The sequence below is a fragment of the Pelodiscus sinensis genome, chromosome 9 (assembly GCF_049634645.1).
Source record: "Pelodiscus sinensis isolate JC-2024 chromosome 9, ASM4963464v1, whole genome shotgun sequence".
In the NCBI taxonomy this organism is placed as follows: domain Eukaryota; kingdom Metazoa; phylum Chordata; order Testudines; family Trionychidae; genus Pelodiscus; species Pelodiscus sinensis.
This window is the reverse complement of record NC_134719.1, coordinates 22,735,119-22,753,013: the sequence shown is the minus strand read 5'-3', so window position 1 is coordinate 22,753,013 and position 17,895 is coordinate 22,735,119. Positions and strand designations below refer to the sequence as shown.

Here is a 17,895-nt window from a genome sequence, read left to right as displayed (position 1 = left end):
TCTATGTCCATTTCTTCTTGTATCAACATTGGCACTTAACTTAAACTTCTTTCCCTCCATGGTATTTATCCTTATGATATATTTATAGAGAGCAATACAATCGCTATAATCTTTGGTTGAGCTAAACAAGCTAAGCTCCTGGAGTCATCTCTCAAGGTCGGTTTTCCATTCCTCTGATCATCTTACTTGTAGCTCTTCTCTGCACTTATTCCAATTTGAATTAATCTTTCTCAAACATAGGAGACCAGAACTGCATACAGTATTCCAGATGAGGTCTTTTTTCCAGTTTTCTAGATCATTGTGTATAATATTCCAGTTCTTCTCCCTATCGATATCTCCCAACTTTATCAATATAAAAAATTATTATCACATTCCCATTTTTTGTGATTTTCATGGAGGCCTGCTTGACTGTTGTCATAATGCAAGCCTCTTTAAGGGGGAGGGAAAAAAAAGACTGTATCTCTGAGATGTGGCTTTTGCCACAATTATTCAGGCCTTCATCACATCCACATTAGTTCACTATAATGCAACCTTGATTAGACTTCCTTTGAAATGATTATATAATGAAACATGGTCATTCAGTTGCTCCTCTTAGATGGAAAAAGGAATACAGACTGATGCAGCTGGGACTGCAGCTGTTCCAGTGTTTTCGGCTCAGGAGTCTTTCCTAAAGAGTGAAGATGAATGACTGGCTATTGGTTTTATCATGGTGTTGACAGTGAGAAAATTGATTGCTGCACAGTGAAGGGCAGGTATATCATTGCTTTCTCATTAAAAGCATTAGCTATTTCCATCAGTATATGGAGTCAGCAACTTTCGTCCATCCTTAACCAGACTCAAAAAACATAGGGCCAAGCTATGGTAAGTCAGATTGAGTGTCAAGCTTCTAGATATCAGAGAGAGAGAGGGCCTGAAACTCCTCTGAAATAGTTGCCACAATGGGGGATCACTCCTCTTTCAACTTACTCAATCTTCAAAGAACAAGGACAAATTAAATTCCAGGATAACGGTAATCTTATTTCATCTAATGAACTCATATGATGGCTTGTTTGTGGCAAATCTCATATCAGCTTCCTGAGTATTGTTCAGTCACTATAGGGTGCATCTACACTGCACCCTAAACTTGAAATAAGATATCCAATTGGTGCTACACAAATTGTGCATCTTATTTGAAACTATTTCAAAATAGTGCATTATTTCAAAATAGAGTAGACTTCCGATAATCCGAACCCTATGGGATTTAGGTGGTGTCAGATTATCAATATGACGGACTATCAGGAGGTACTATAAACAGGTTATATATCTACTGTATACATTATATACTGTATATAAAGTGTTCCTAACCCTTTTTATTGTACATACTGTGTACAGTATACTGTAATGTGTTCGTTTTTTTAAGCCTTTTTTACCCTTTTTGCTCTGTTCAGCTGCTGCCGCTGTTACCTTGTGACTCTTTCTTTTTTTGCCGAAGTTCACTCACTAGGCTCTTGCCATTTTGATGCTGGACTATCAGGAGTGCCGGACTATTGGATGCCGGACTATTGGAGTTTTACTGTAATCTATTTCAAGCCATTCCTTATCCCTCATGCAATGAGGTTTACCAGGATAGCGAAATAGTGCGCCCATTATTTTGAAAAATATTTCAAAATAGCAGGTGGCTTGTGTAGATGCAGGGTATCCATTTCGGCATATCTCCACTATCCTGAAATAGCTGTGCAGTGGAGACGTACCCTAAACTGCAGAATCAGGATTAGTTCCTAAAATAGGAAACAACATGTTCTTGGTTGTCTCATTTGAATTTCTTTTTTAATGTGCCCATAATATCTGCAGTGCCACTGCTGATGTAATATAGATCTAATTCTCACCTCATTTAGTTACTGTCTTCATAAAAAAACAATGCCTAGTGGGAGTGATGATTAAAAAGTAACAACAGAGATGTATGAGGCTGGATAAATGAAATAAATTACATAAAAGTTACTAATGGGATGATCTCTAGCCTCATCAGCTAATGCAGTACTTTTTATGTACACAATATATGTCTTTACTTTTTGAATGATAGCCATACTATAAGGGAATGGAAATGAGGAAATCAAGAAAGAATGCAAAATATATACTCTCTCCTAATGTCATCAGAGCATCAAGGATGGAGAAGATAGAGTAATAAAAATAAATCACATAGAGCATGCCTCTCAAGCTGTTAGCTGTTATTTATAAGGAATTAGAATGAGCTAGTTATTCCATATGTGCCAGAAAAATAGGTTATCAGTAGCATGCAAAATTACATTATGACTTACTGATTCCTCATTTCATATCTGGTTTACTTATTTGAAAACATATTTCTATGCTTTTCATCAGCTGCTAGCCACTGAATTTTTATTGTACATTACAGAGAAAAATCTTACATTTCAGCTTGCATCCTACTTGATTCATCTACATGCAATATGTAAGGCGGGTCTTTATGTGAATTATAAGGGATTTGATCAGAAGATTCCTTTAGCGCATACCTACATTTTCCATTAAGGCCAGTTGGGATTATGTATACACTTTCAGAAAAAAAATAAACCAGTTTCTATTAAAAAACAGAAATTATTCCTTAGTAAGCACCTAATGGACAAATGAGTCCTAACAAACTACGCATGGTAAAACTGAAATAGATAGAAAAATGAAACTCTACGAAAATATTCTCTGGAAGGTTTTGGAATCCATGGAAATAAAATGCACAAAATACTCTTTGGCTTGATTCTCCCCTCTTGGTGATAGCTACCCAGTCACAAAATGACTCTGTCAAGGCTTTTCCCCACTCTGGTATGATGAATGCAGAAGTGGGGGGCCCGCAAAAGCAACCCCAAACCTGATCTCTACAGGCTTTGGTACAAAAACTCCCCCCAAAATCCTAATACCTGGATTTTGGGGAATCCACTGCCACCCTCAAGAGCTTTTGAACCCACAAACAGGGGTGGACACTTGAAACCAACCCCAGGGCACCCCAGGCTCTTTTCTTCAAAGAACTTGAAAAGAAAAGAGAAAATGCAAGCTGCAGTTTGTGGTAGCTGTCCTCTAGTCAGAGGCATACAGGTATCCGCAGGCAGATTTTCCAGGACACAGAAATGAACCAATATCAGGTTAATTAAAAAAAGAAAAAGCCTTTATTATTAAAACAAAACCACAGTTACAAGCATAGTTGGAATGGCTAGATGGAGCCACCAATTAATATACTCAGGGGCTGTCTACACACTGGGCCACTTATTCCGGAAAAGCAGCCGCTTTTCCAGAATAACTTGCCAGCTGTCTACACTGGCTGCTTGCTTTTCCAGAAAAGCAATGACGATCTACTGTAAAATTGTCAGCGTTTTTCCGGAAAAACTATGCTGCTCCCATTCGAGCAAAAGTCCTTTTCCGGAAAAACTGTTCCGGAAAATGGCCAGTGTAGACAGCACAGTAGTCTTTTCCGCAACAAAGCCCCGATCGCGAAAATGACGATCGGGGCTTTTTTCCGGAAAAGCGTCCGTGGCCAATGTAGATGCGCTTTTCTGGAAAAAGTGCTTTTCCAGAAAAGCATCCTGCCAATGTAGACGCGCTTTTTCCAGAAATACTTATAAAGGAAAACTGTTCCGTTTTAAGCATTTCCGGAAAAGGGTGCCATTGTTGACGTAGCCATGGAGGATTCCCCCATGGACAAAAACATGTCTTCAGTGTCCCTCATTATCTAGAAAGCAAACTGGCCAGTGACAAAGGAAGGAAAAAACAAAAAAATCCTTTGTCTCAGTTTGAAATCCCTATCTGCATTTCTATTGGCTGACTGCTACCTGGCTAGGTATAGAGGACATAGTTAACCTCTTAGTCCCCAGGCTGCTGGCCACCCCTCATGGTTATGAGAGGGTCAGTTCCTGGAACCCAGCTCTGTCTCTTTGTGCTGTTGCTGCTACCACCTATTTTCCTCTGCCTCTAGAACCAACATAGGGGTCTGCTTGCATGGGCCATGGTCAGAGTCAGAAAGAACATACCTGCAGAACAGAATGTCACGGATGATGAAGCAGTCTTTAGCGGATGGTGCTTGCCAGTGTGCATTTAACTACTTAATGCTGTTCTAAATTATGGTAGGGGTTGGGTCCAGGCTAGAGTCAGTCTGTGGAACAGGTAAAGAAAAGGTGTTGTACAGCAACTATTAGTTGGACATAAAGGTAAGTATAAGGGTCAAAATTCTGGTCAATGGTAAAATTTACATTGACTTCAGTAGAATCAGAATTATTCCTGAGAGGGTTTTCCCCCAAAATTTCTGTCTAAATAATGTCATCTGCTTATTGTCTTGATCTACAAGGGACAATGAACAGCAGTTCACCAAATTTTGCTGTTATTGGCAATACCAGTTAAAAAAAAAGCCACATTTGAAAATTACTTTTTTAACATCTAATTAATAGAATATGGTAGGAAAGGAGAGAACAAAATACCTTCTCTAAAGAGTCATTGGGTTGAAGATTATATATGGCAGGAGTAGCAGAAACCTTGTGCAAACAAGCATCACAGTTAGAATAAAAATAATTCTCTAGTTTTATCCTCCGCAGTCTATGGATTTAATTTCTTTTTATTCATAGGGCATGTTTCATAATAGTGACACAAATTTAATGATTACATTAAAAATAAAGTAATCAAAAGGAGACTGTTAAAACTCCACATATGAGAATAAAAATACCCTCCATATAACCGCTTATAAAACATTTTTCCCCTGGTCTTGCAGCATTCTCCGAAGCCCAATGAACTCAGACTCTGCCACTGTTAGGAAGGAGAATGGAGCTGACTGAAAAATGTCAGTGATACTCTGAGGGAAATTGTGAATGATTTCAGCATTATTTTGTTTTTGCCAAAACTCACTGTGCCTTTATTTGTTTTTGAAAACTTGAAACTTAAAAACACTAAAAAGTGTTTAGTTTTGTAAATAATTTTTGGTAAACATTTTCAGTGTCCAATTTCTCAATGAAAAACTGAAACAATCCACTAGAAATATTTTTTTAATTAAAAAAAGGAAATGTTTTCATCAAAAAATGAAAATTTCAACCAGCTGTAGGAGGATAGTGAATTTCTGAAAAGCCTTCCTCGTCATGCTTTGCCTCCACGTTCCCCCCATTTAAACACAGAGGCTGTAAATCCAACTATCTCTGTGGAATGAAATAGTCTAGATAAAGCAGAGTGGTGATCTCTTCTAGTTCTCTAGTGATTGACATTCAAAACCTAGTATATATTGATATATGGGGGGAAAGTTTCCATGTCAAATAATAGTTTGTGTTAATTGTTTGGGTGTGCTGATTTAAATAGCAACTGCTTGTAGGTCTCAAGCTATATGGGGCTGAATACATCACTAAATTAAAATAATCCACACTTTTATCCCACTCCCCCATCCCATTTTAGTCCCTCACTCAGATTTCCTTTTGACCTGCTTATAAAATAAATTGGTTTAAAATGAGAAGTGAACACAAAGATGACCACATCTGGCTGTTTTAATTACTATAACCCTGGAGCTAACAGAATAATAATATTTTTTTAAACAAATGCTTTTCATGTTACAGAAGCTGCTGTGAATCTATAGAGAAAAGAAAATGTGGTTTCCCTAGGAACGAAGAATCATGTGAAAGCCTTAGAGCAATTCTCCTCCCGCCCCCTTCACAACTCAGTGTTTCTTTCAGTTTAGCAACTTGCATGGAGAATCAGACATCTCATCATGTCTAGTTCAAAGTTGTCAGGTGAACTGAAACATGGAGGGAATGGTCTATGTTCCTTGAGAGAGCAGCTCATGCACAAACTGTCTACAGCATCCTTGGTTACGACAGTCCAAATTAATTTTAAAATCTTCAACATACCGATCACTAAAATTGCCTTATTTTTTGTTATTATTGCTGTACACAAAAAATGCAGGTGTCACAGGAGGTCTAACATTCTCTGGTCAAAATGATGTGTATGAGCAACTATATTGCATCCTATTGCTGATTGGGGTTACCTGTTCATTTTTTTCTGAGCTAGTGTGAGTCAAACAGAGCTGGTCAAAGACCTCATAGGGATTTAATGACCAGTGGCAATCAGTCATTCAATCAGTCAACAAGCAGCATAAATAGTGGATGAGAAGCAAATTGCTTAAGGGTGTTTGCTAAAGCAAAGTGTTAATTATCCTTATACTGACTGGTGCTTTCTCTGGAGTCTTCTTGAAAAAGGATTAGTTTGATCAGTGTCCTCCCTGGAGCCTCATAAAGAGGAATAGTGTATCTCATATCATGAGGCTATCTAGTCAGGAAAATTTTAAATAATCACAATTCTTAAGCATAGAGGTAAACACTATTCATCACTGAATTAATATAACCCCGAAGCACATTCACAACGGGCAAGATTTGCAGAAAGCCAGATTTCCCAATTGCAGATACTATTTGTACATGCCCATTTTGCACCTGCAAAGATTAGTTGTAGAAGCATTTTTGTATCCACTATTCAACTCTAGGACCAATCAGACAATTTGTGGTAACTCACTACATGATTTGCACCCACTATTAGGTAACAAGAAGTGCAGCTATTCCAATTCACACCCATAATTCATTTTTGTAAGGCACTAACTGCAAAATGGAAAGTTGAAGACTTCAAAATCTGCCCTTATCTTTTTTTATTCAGCATCTGAGATTAGGGCATTCAGATTTCCAAAGCAGAAATACTGGTCATTTCCTTCAGCCTTAGAACTCTAGCTGAGCTCTCTGAGGTGTTTCATTTCCAGACTTGTAGTTCCTAAAGGTTTGGGGAACACAGGAAAAATTAGAATGGTAGGAAGGTGTCTCTTCCCCTTGTATGTTAGGAGGAAGGCTTCTGGGTAATTTCTTCCTTTTCCCATTGTATTTCTTTCATACCCATAGCTCCACAGCAACATGGGGCCAGACATAAATGCAAAAACTGCTTGATTAGCTCTGCTTGGTCTCAGGTGGGATTGCTCTCTAACACCAAATAGAACTGCTCTAACTAAGCACAGGACACAGACCTGTGTCCTCAGCAGTAACATCTATGGTGTACTGCAGAAATTCAATCAATGTAAGCAAGCTATTACTGGTGGGATGACCAAATCAAACAATTCAACTGGAACCTTCCAGAAATGTACTACAATGCAATTCCAGTAATGGACAAAGGGAGGGACAATGTAATGGACAAAAGGAGGGACTTTCAAATGCCCTTGGTGCTGGCCTACTGCTCTGAAGTCATTACTTCTACATAACTATTTATTTGAACCATTGGTACAATGCCACTGTTTTGTCTCAGAGTTAAAGACATTCTCTAACAAAAATCTGCATGTAAGAGAATTCATGTTAGTGTTTCAGATATACCCATAATTCTGAGCCACAAGACAGATCTTATAATAGTTATTTAGATTACAGCAATGCATGGAAGCCCCAATCAAAAGCAGGGCCCAGTCCAATAAACAATCTATTCCCAAAAAAAGATCATGTACAGAACTCAGGCTACGTCGACACTGTTTGTTTTTTTCAGAAGAGGAAATGCAAATGAAGCTCTCATTTGCAAATGTCACACTTTCATTTGCATATTCTCTTCCGATCCTTTTTGCAGAAGAGTTTTTTGCGGAACAAAAAATGCAATATAGACAGGGACATTTTTCAGAAAAAAAGCCCTTTTGTGCTAGATCCCGTAAACCTCATTTTTTGAGGAATAAGGGATCTTGTGCAAAAGGGTTTTTTTCTGAAAAATGGCCATATCTACACAGCACTTCATTTGCATTTCCTCTTCTGCAAAAACAAACAGACGTAGCCTCAGAGAATGAATAGGAAGGGAGACAGAGGCACAAAGAAGTGGGGTGAATTGCGCAAGTTCATGCAACCAGTTAGTGGCAGAATGAGGAATAGAATCTTCAGGTCTCCTATGAACCAGCTTAGTGTACTACCTAGAGCTGTGGAAAGGATGAAGGTGCTATTCATGAAGTACTTCAAGATTTCAATATTTATTGTGAAATAGAACAAAATCTAAAAATATGTAATTTTCCTTGAAGGGAAATTCTGGAGCAAAAAAAAAAAAAACCTTTCTGGTTAAGCAAAACATTTCATCTTGATTTTAACCTTTTTGTATTATGTTAGTCATTTAGAAACAAAAGAATCTGACATTTCATTCTGAAAATGCTGACATGTTATGACTAGAGCCGTGTGAAACTGTGTGACTGAATAGTTTTTATTTGATGAAGTGCTCAGTTTTGGTCAACCTAAACATTTGCACAAGAGTTGTGGCCAGAACCAATGCTCATTTTAGATTCACAGGGTAATAACGATAATTGGTTTTAGGTGCCATTCAGAAAACAATTGGAGGAAGAAATGGTGGGACTTCTCCATGGTGAGTGTCCTAATCATCAGGCTAGTGCCTTCTCTGCCAGTAGACCTTTCTCAATCTCTCCTGCTGAAGCTGTGTGTAAAATAATGAAATATTCATTAGAACAGGGATTTGAATTTGGGTCTCCCAGTTTTTTTGGAACTACCACTGAACTGAAAAATCAGTTATTTGCCCGGCTCAGTTAATGACATCGTCTAACCCCCATGAGCCCTCTGGTTTTCTTAATCAACTCATTTTTGCAAAACATCTTGATTCTAGCAGAACTGCATTTTCCAACTGAATACTGTTTTGTCAAAATTTCTCAATCCAGCTCTCGTCTATCCACTGTAACACCTACCGCACAATGTAGCACAGTTTTATATTATATGCATTTTCAAAGCTATCTTTCTTGTTATTTATTTTTTTCTGTGTCTCATTTTCTTTAGGAATCTTAAGGTGTCAAGTTTTTTTTTCCTGGAAAAAACAGAGGTGTCTTCCTAAAGGATAACAGAGTAACAATGAGCTTTAAACAGACAGATTTCAAAACTGTCATGAAAATTGTTAACATTGGGCTGGGAGCCACAGACTCATAGAGACACACAAAAACTTTAGAAACATAGTCTCAGCCTGGAGGCTATTTAAGAACCCTGCATTAGGAATGCAGATGGTTTGTATGCTAAATTTATTAATGATTTGTAGGAAGGAGTGAATTGTGAGCAGGTGAAGTTTTCTGATGAAGCTTAGTTGTTTTATTTAGTAAAACCTACGGAGCACAGGTGAGAGATTCCAGATGTATTTAAACATGTTGAGGGATTTGGCAGATTAAACGTAATGGGGACAATTCTCTGTTGCACAAAGCTCCTTACACTACTCCAAAGCATAAATGGTCCCCAGAGATTACCCCTACAGTAGGATGGGGGTGGGAGGGCTCTCCTGGGACAGTCCTGCTCCCAGGGGGCATGTTGAGGGCAGGATAATTGTAGGGAGGGAATGAGGCTAGATTACTTTGCAAGCTGCTGTTCTGTGCTTCCTATGTCCCATATGGGACATGAGTCCTGAAAATAGAAGGTTTATACAGTTACCATGAATAAGCCTTTTCTTAAAGGGTTAGTAATTATAACAGGAAAGAACTATAAGCAAGCACAAACAAAGAGTGAACAAAAAGCTTCCCAGCCACACAGTCCTAAGGTTATGGGGATAGAGACCCTGACCTTCCCAAAAGCATTCTCATCCCTCCATCTTCCATGCAGTCTCTTGTCTTCACTCTCAGAACCTTTACTCTGAGAATCTGTAAGAGGCAGGAGAAAGCTGAGCTGATGTTTACACCTTGTTCACCCTTTGTGTCACAGCTCAATTATGCAACAGATAACACCCTATAGATTCAGTGTCATAGCAGCCCATCTGATCAGATTATTAGGGCAGCTAGGACTTGTAGCAGTCTTATTAAAGATAATGACAGTATTCAAATGTGATCCTACAGGGCCAAATTCATTTTTCCCTTTCAAGTTATCCTTTGAATGAGATGATGGAGACCACATTTACCTCTGACATTTAACACTGTGATACAGAGAGTTCTGTGTGGTATAGCTCTGTGATCTTCTGGCCAGAACTTCCTCAGAGGCTGAAGAGAGGGGCTGTCAGCCCTACAGGGAGGCCATGCATACAGTCCATTTGCTGGAGCATTGCTAGGAGTCAAGATTCAGCCTTGTAGCCACAATACAAAGTATGTGATATTTGGTGCTCATAGATGTCAATACCATAGTGACACAGCTTTTAGTTGGTTCCCCTTATCTATGTTGCAGAAATGGCAGTATACCTTTTCCATTCCTCTTATTCTTGGGAGTATCTGAAACACATCAAAATGGCAATGGGAGGAATTTCTGATTCCTGTCTCTTTTTACAGACTTTTCCACAAGAATAGTTGTCATGGGTTTTTATTTTTGTTTTAAAGCAACCTTTCTGAATTTTAAGGAATCAGATATTTCTTGATGAATAACATTACAACTACAATGACTAGATGTATGGAGAGTTCTGTTTTTGTTTTGTTTTTTGATGGTTACGTCTGTGCACCATTTAAATCTCAATAACCTGTGAGAAGATGGTAAATTGGAGACCCAGTCAAAAACACAGACTATTTTAAAGGTCAAATATATGAAGCATTACATATTTCCCTCAAATTTCAGGCAAATATTCTCAGTCATGGAATTTTGTTTCCTAGTTTGGTCATCTCATGACCAAACTTAAAGCTCCATTATGAGCACAACATTCGAAGTAAGAATATAATGGGCCAAATCCTGATCTAGTGTAAATCATCAGTGTAGTTTTATTTGATTCAGTGAGGCCATGCCAATTTACACCCGCAGAGGATCAATCACATTGGAAGACCTTATGAGGTCAAAAATGAATCAGAGAGACCCTCAATTATGTAAATTTGCATACTCCAGATGACTTCCATGGAATTTTACCAGTTTGCCACAGATGAGAATCTTGTCCCAGATAGTCAAACACATGGAACCAATCATGGAGTAGACCTTATTCACAAGATTTGATGTGAATGTGCAATCATTTTCAAAATGAAGCTCTGTATGATGTTGCTGATCAGTAATACTATGATTCTAATAGAAGATGCAATGCACCTGGATAGATTTTTGGGACAAGAAGTGTAACAAACACCTTTAAATCAATCATATTTTCAATGCACGAACATTTAGGCATCATAGGTCACATCTACACAGCAGGGCAAAAGTCAAATTAAGTTATAGAACTTCAGCTATGTCAGTTGCGTAGCTGAATTCAAAATAGCTCAATTCAGCTTTTGGTGCTGTCTACACAGCAGGAAGTCAAAGGAAGAACACTTTTCCTTTGACTTCCCTTAATCCTCATGAAAAATGAGGGTAGCGGGAGTCAGAGTAAGAAGTCCTCCAGCTCGACGTTATTTTGAAATAATGGCTCTCTGTGTAGATGTGCTCTTTGTTATATCAAAATAACGTCAGTTATTCTGAAATAATGCTGCTGTGTAGATGTACTCTACAGGTTGCTAATATTTAAGCTGTTTGCATTTTCTGTACATAATTTTGGCCTCATTTTGTGATAAGTTGTTTAAATTCTCTGCATTTAAACTCTGCTCTTTTATAGAACTTCTGTAAATTTACTTCTGTACAGATACAAATATAAGAATATTACATGTAGGTAGCCTGAGGCTATGTCTACACTGGCAATTGAATGACAAAAATTTTGTCATTCAAAGGTGTTTGAAGTGTTTAAAAAAATCCCCAAGGACAAAAGTTTTATTGTGACTAGAGCTAGTGTGAACTTCACGTTGTCGGTAGGAGCACTCTACTGCCGACCATGCGAACGTTGTTTATCAGGTTGTATACAGGAGGGTTTCTAGAGGCACTGCCGAGAGTATCAATTCAGGGTGAATTGCTTAGAGACAGGGATATTTACAGCCCAAGACTTGGGTCACACCAAACCAGTTGCAAATAACACTTCTGTTCAACACAGTGGCTAGCAAAAAATCATACAAGCAATTTCCATAGATACTCCAGTTCTGTGCCACCACCAGTATCACTCCTTTTAAAGGTGAGAAGTTATGAAAACCAGTCTTACCAAATATAAACACAGTTCTTCTGATCCCAAAGGACCAGCCACATAACCAGGTCAATGTATAATTCAGATCTTACCCAAAAATGCATGCTGTAAGCCAATCCTTTACAACCTTGGATGGATGGAAGGAAGGAATCAAATATATACACCATTTGCAAGGTTATTTGTGCAGGATTGTAGCAGAGGTGGAATAATCTGCTGTTTAAAATCTATTCATCTGCTTTTAGCATTTGTCATCAGTCATTTCAGCCTTTGGTTCAAAGCAAAGATCCTCCAGAGATGAGAAGCTGTACTAAACACAACATGGAAGAATCTCTAGAGCCTTTATCTATATCTTTATTCTAGGACATGTGGAAGGACTCCCATTGCTCTCTATGGAAAAATACAAAATGGAGTTTGTCACATGATCAAGCCACCTGTCCACGAATGACTCTGTTTATTACAGGTAGCAGCCATTTCTCTCGTTTTCGTCTGAACATTCAGAGGAACTCATCAAATATGGATTGGCATCACCAAAGGCCCATTGTTAAGTTAGGTACTTCCAGTCACTTGACTAGTTGTCCTTTCACTATAGGCAGATCCAGCTCCTGTTGATGTCTCCCAGAAGCAAATATTTGAAATACAAGTACATAGACAATACTCATAACTTCAAGTACAAAAAGTGTTACATAAATAGGAATAGTACAAACAGAATCAGTGAATCATAATCTTTCTATAGACACCTCACTTGGCTTACTTTCTACAAGATTTAGTGCAATTATTTAACCGTGGTTGCAACAATTATCTGTATGTTCATATTATACTCCAATAACGAGTGAAAGTATTTTGTCGGCAAGAGCCAACAGAGGCTACACTGCCCAAGTTTTAGAGACCTGGCTATGTTGATACAACTTTGGTGCTATAAGCTGTGTAATGTAGACAAAGACTGATTCTCTTCTGTGGTTTTATGCTAAGATAACACCTGGATCTTAAGGGAGTTACCTTTATTCAACACTGCCATGTGATTCTGATATGTTTTGTACAAAATATGTATTTTAGAGGTTTTGATTTGCTAGATTGATATCCTGTTGGATTGCATATACATATTATTATTGTATGTGAATTTATAAAGTATTGCTATCTGTGCTGCTGAAATATGTTATGAGGTCAGGAAGTGTCCAGAGCTGGACTATCATTTGCAACAAAGGAGCAGCTATCACTGGCCAAACAGGCATTAATGGCCCATCATGAAGAATCCATTCCCCTAGGACAGAGGGCATGTATGCAACAAGGCCTGCCTGAGCAATGGGGCTTGGACAATGATTATTCTAGCAATATTTATTCTACTTATATACTGAAAGACAGTAAGAGGGACAGTGATATCCTCAATTATCCTCCTCCTCTCCTTCACCCATCTCACCATCTGGAAGACAAAGACTTGGAACTGGGGAAATGGGTCCCTGACTAGAAAGGAATTCAGTCTCTCTGTTAGAAATTGTGAGCTGCTTGTAACATATATTAGGGTAAAAGAATGTTTCATTTAAATCTTGCTTAGTCTGCTAAAGTTAGAATGTAGACTATTTTTAAGGCAACCAATTTGAATCTCCCACTAGTTATAATCACTAGGTAAAATCTATCTTTCTGTAGTTGATAACTCTGTTTTATATTTTACCCAAAACAGTGGTTTTGGTTGAAATGCTTGGAGAATCTCAGCTTTGAAGAAGTGGTAAACTAATTAATGAGCTTGCACTATCCAAAGGAGTCTTGAGCAGTGCAAAATGACATATTTCTAAGATTCAAAGCTGGTGGTCTAGTGCCTCTCTCTGCATAATTCATGAGAGGCTTGGAGAGCATTCATGCAATTTAGCCGGGTGTGAGCTCGATAGGCACTTGGCTGAGTGATCATATTGCCTGGGGTGGTTTTGTTGTACCTGTCATAGTATTGTATGAGATGACATAGGGTGGAGAGTTAGGAGACATAGTGGTCCCTCAGTTCTAAGATATACCTCTGGAATCTCATTGCAGTTACATATGCAAAAAGCACATACATTTCAAGGGAAGTCAAGCAACACAATATGACACCCAATGAAGTAAGAAGCAACACATTTAAAACGGATAAAAATAACGCTTCTTTTGCATTAAGCAGGATGAATCTTTGGAACTCACTGCTGAAAATTGTCATTATTTAAGCTTGTCAAGCACTTTACTCTAAAGATAGAACAGTTATAATAAGAATATTCACATTCATTTTAAAAAGAAAATGTACAAGAAATTTTATTCCTCAAGCTTCAGGGCATAATTCATGGCTAATTGACCATGGCTATTTCTGTGCACAGGTTCCACATAAAGGAGTTTTATCATCTTCTTTTGAATCATTAGTATTGGCCATTATTAAAGGGCAATGAACTAGATGGACTGATCCATCTTGGAAATGCTGATGTTATGAAAACTGAAAATATTATGGGCTCAATTTAGTAAAAAATAAATGTGGCACAATACATAGAAATACAAAACTGTTCCATTCTGCTTCAACAAACTGACATGATGCAGAAGCTCTCAAACAAATATTTAGGATGGTATTGAGCTATTGCATGTCCTCAATCTCCATTGAAGTTAATGGGAGTGGACACATTTGTCACGTTGTAGGAGGTGTTTTGTGCTAGTCAAAATTGCGCCTTTTAAAACAATTAGCACTTCAAAGATTAATGTTTTCTTTGTAATAACTGTTGTTTTGGAAGCTAAATCATTGAGTTTGTGTATAATTTTAGTTCTATAAGAAGATTATATTTAAGGAAAATTCAGAAACAAATGATTTCCTCATGTAGAACAGTTCGACTATTTAATAAAGCAATAATTATTATGTACAAACTTTAACAAACAGGAACCTACAAGAATTCCATGAAACTCATAAATTTGAAGATGCTAAGCTATGGTGACATACTTTGTCATATCTTATTACTGAAATCAGTGTGTCCTAAAGGCCAACTATTACACAGAAAAGTCCAGTACTCTGAAATACTGAAATGTATCAAATAGGAAATCTAATTTCAAAAGGCAAATTGTCTGCATGCATAAAAGATACAGAAGACTGTACATATATCCTACTATAATACCACATCACAAGTTAAGTTTAGCACTAAGGTTTTGATGCAACTAAAGGAAGCAGAAAAAATCATATATAGGCATTAAGGACTGGGAGACAGGGTGGGGATACAGCATGAACTAGGCAGGGCTGAAGGCTGGCTTCCCACAACCCCTCTCCTTCCAGGAGTGCAAAGCTGCCTCTACCTTGCCCAGAGTCCTGGCCCTCCTGATCTCCTGACTCCCAGGTATTTTCCCACATAGGCCCCTGCAGAGAGTTTTTTTTTATCATCTACCTATCTGATTTTCTGTGCATAGGACCAGTAGTAGCAATTCCTTCTTTATGCATTATGGTTAAAACTAAATATCTTGAGCCAGATTCTGTTCACAGTTACCCTGGAGTAAATCCAGAATAATCCAATGATGCCAGAGGACTTACTCTAAATTTTCATCATTATAACCATAATTTAAATGCAGCATTTACATTTCAAATATGGCATTGGGAATTATTTAGTAGGGAGTAATAATAGTAAAGTTTATTGGAAGAATGATGTTTAATGGAATCTTCTTCTTTAATTCCTGTGGAATGTTTATGCTCTCTGGTCGGTTGTTGAAACAGAAGTTTTCCATTGTCAGTATTGCTACAAAAACAGCTCTGATAACCAGCATGGAGAGGGCATGAAGGGTGCTAGATAATTGAATATTCTGGCTAACTGAGAGTTATACTTTACCAATGGAATACCAATTTTCAAAGAATTACAAAACAATAAAATGAATAAAGTATAAAATAGTATAAAGGTACTCACCAGTCCTGCACTGCTGAGTGGTTGGCATCTTGAAGCATTTAGTTGTATGCAGGCAGAGCTTTCTATACAGTAGGTCAGTGATCTCCAACCTTTTTAAACATGAGATCACATTTTGAATTTAAGTGCAATCCAAGATCTACCTCAAATATAAATACCCTTGCCCCACCTAATTTGTGACCTTCTCCGAGGCCTCACCCCTGCTCACTCCATCCTTCCTCCCTTTCATCAGGCAGGGGCTCTGGTCTTGGATTAAGGGATCTGGAGTGTGAGAGGGGTTCTCAGCTGATCTTGGGGCAGGCAATTGGGGTGTCAGAGTGGGTTCTAGGTGAAGGCTCTGGGAGGGTGTTTGGATGCGGGGCTGCTCGGGAATAGGGCAGGAGCTTGGAGTGCAGGAGGGGATTCATGACTGGGGTAGGGTTTCAGGATGTGGGCTCCAACTGGGCACTGCTTACCTCAGGTGGCTCAGTGGAGCTAAGGCAGGCTCACCCCTGCCCTGGCCCTGCATCACTCCAAAAGCAGCTAGCAATCTCCATCCCATGTCCTGTTGTGCCCCCTCTCTGCTCTGTGGAGATAGGATATAGGGAGAAGAGGGCACCTTGACATCAGCACCCCCCCCCCCCCATCCTCTCCCTCTCCTGCCCTGTATAGCAAGCAGGATGGGATGGGAGGAGGCAGCTCCAAGACAAAGGGCAGGAGATGAGCAGCAGTAGGGGGAAGGGCACCAGCGCTTGATAGCTTCTTGGTCAAACCAGTCAAGATCACCAGTCAAAGGTTCCAAGATCTACCAGTAAATCTCAATCTACTAGTTGGTCACCACTGAAGTGGGTTATTTTATGATACTACATATCACTATGGGCACTGCATTTTGTACATCCAGGTGGCTAAAAATCACCTAACACTAAGGGTTTGTCTACACTGTCAATTGAATGACAGCTTTTGTCCTTTACAAATTCTTAAACCCAAGGCCCTTAATAAGTTTATATCACAGCAGCTCAACGAAAGTATGTAGAACAAATGTGTAGATAAAGCATTAAATACAAATAGTGTTCTGCCAACCTAAGGAATATAATGAGAAAGTGATGTGTCTATTTTTATAGCTGAGGCCAAAATATAAAAGATGTGATTGCAACATTTGTAAATTCTGCAGTGTTGTATCAATTTTTTTGCAATATATTGGAATATTTAAAGGTTTCATCTATTGTTTTTCACCACACTTTACATTACCTTTTTTTTCTGGTATGATAAATATATAATGCCCTATCTTGGCTCCTAAATCTCAACTTTTTAAGCAATAAAAACCATTCTGTTTATTTTAACTACTTTTGTAACTAGGAAATCCTCAGTGCAGTGATATTTCTAGAGTAGCTTAAATAGTATGAGGTGTAGAAACATTTTGTATTTTCACATTTTGTTATTAATTCAGTAACTATATACAATAAATCTGACCTGACAGAAAGTAAGAGAATGCTATACTAATGCTTTATAATGGGTTTATAGTTAAATAAATTTTATGAAAGCATAGGTGTCTCATTGTTACCAAGCCCGTTTCCCCTGTAGCAATAGTCTCACATGATTAACTTAGAGATCAGATAACCTTCTTATGCAGTATATACCCAATAGCAATTTAAAAATTCAATATCAGCTATTATTCTAAAGACTCGTTCCATTTTCAATGCAAAATGAATACAAAATAAAGAGATAAACTAAATATTAAATGTAAAACATGGGCGAATTTATCACCTGCAAACATAAAAGCAAAAAAGGGTAAAAAAGAGAACAAAACCAAGGCTATAAAAGAATAGAGAAAACAGATAAATCTTCAGTGTTGCATTTTCCATAAGCTGTTCAGTTGGACTTTTATTAAGGTGCATATGCTTTAGTACAAGAACTATGAATTGTATAATTGTTTCCATAATATACATGCGACTGCAAACTACATATCAAATTAATTTATACACTTCTGCAAATTTTCAGCTCCATTTAATACAAAAGAAATGGGTGTGTTATTTCAACCAGTGAAGCATCCTACGAACCCTTACTCACTGTAGAAAAGAGTTAGTAAATATGTTCCAGTAATGAATATTTAAAT

At 38.0% G+C, this 17,895-nt stretch overlaps 1 long non-coding RNA gene across 2 annotated transcripts in view; it reads right to left on the bottom strand.

Moving 5' to 3' along the window:
* Nucleotides 1-17,508, bottom strand: part of LOC142830656 (uncharacterized) — a 45,489-nt gene extending 27,981 nt beyond the window's left edge. The window contains exons 1-2 of one of the 2 annotated variants that reach the window (XR_012906094.1): nucleotides 16,259-17,508; nucleotides 15,807-15,895 (exon numbers count right to left, since the gene is read on the bottom strand). This is a non-coding gene — a long non-coding RNA (uncharacterized LOC142830656). Of the gene's footprint in view, nucleotides 1-15,806 lie in introns of both variants that reach the window. The other variant, XR_012906093.1, reaches the window with a different exon arrangement.
* Between the last annotated feature and the right edge of the window lie 387 nt (nucleotides 17,509-17,895).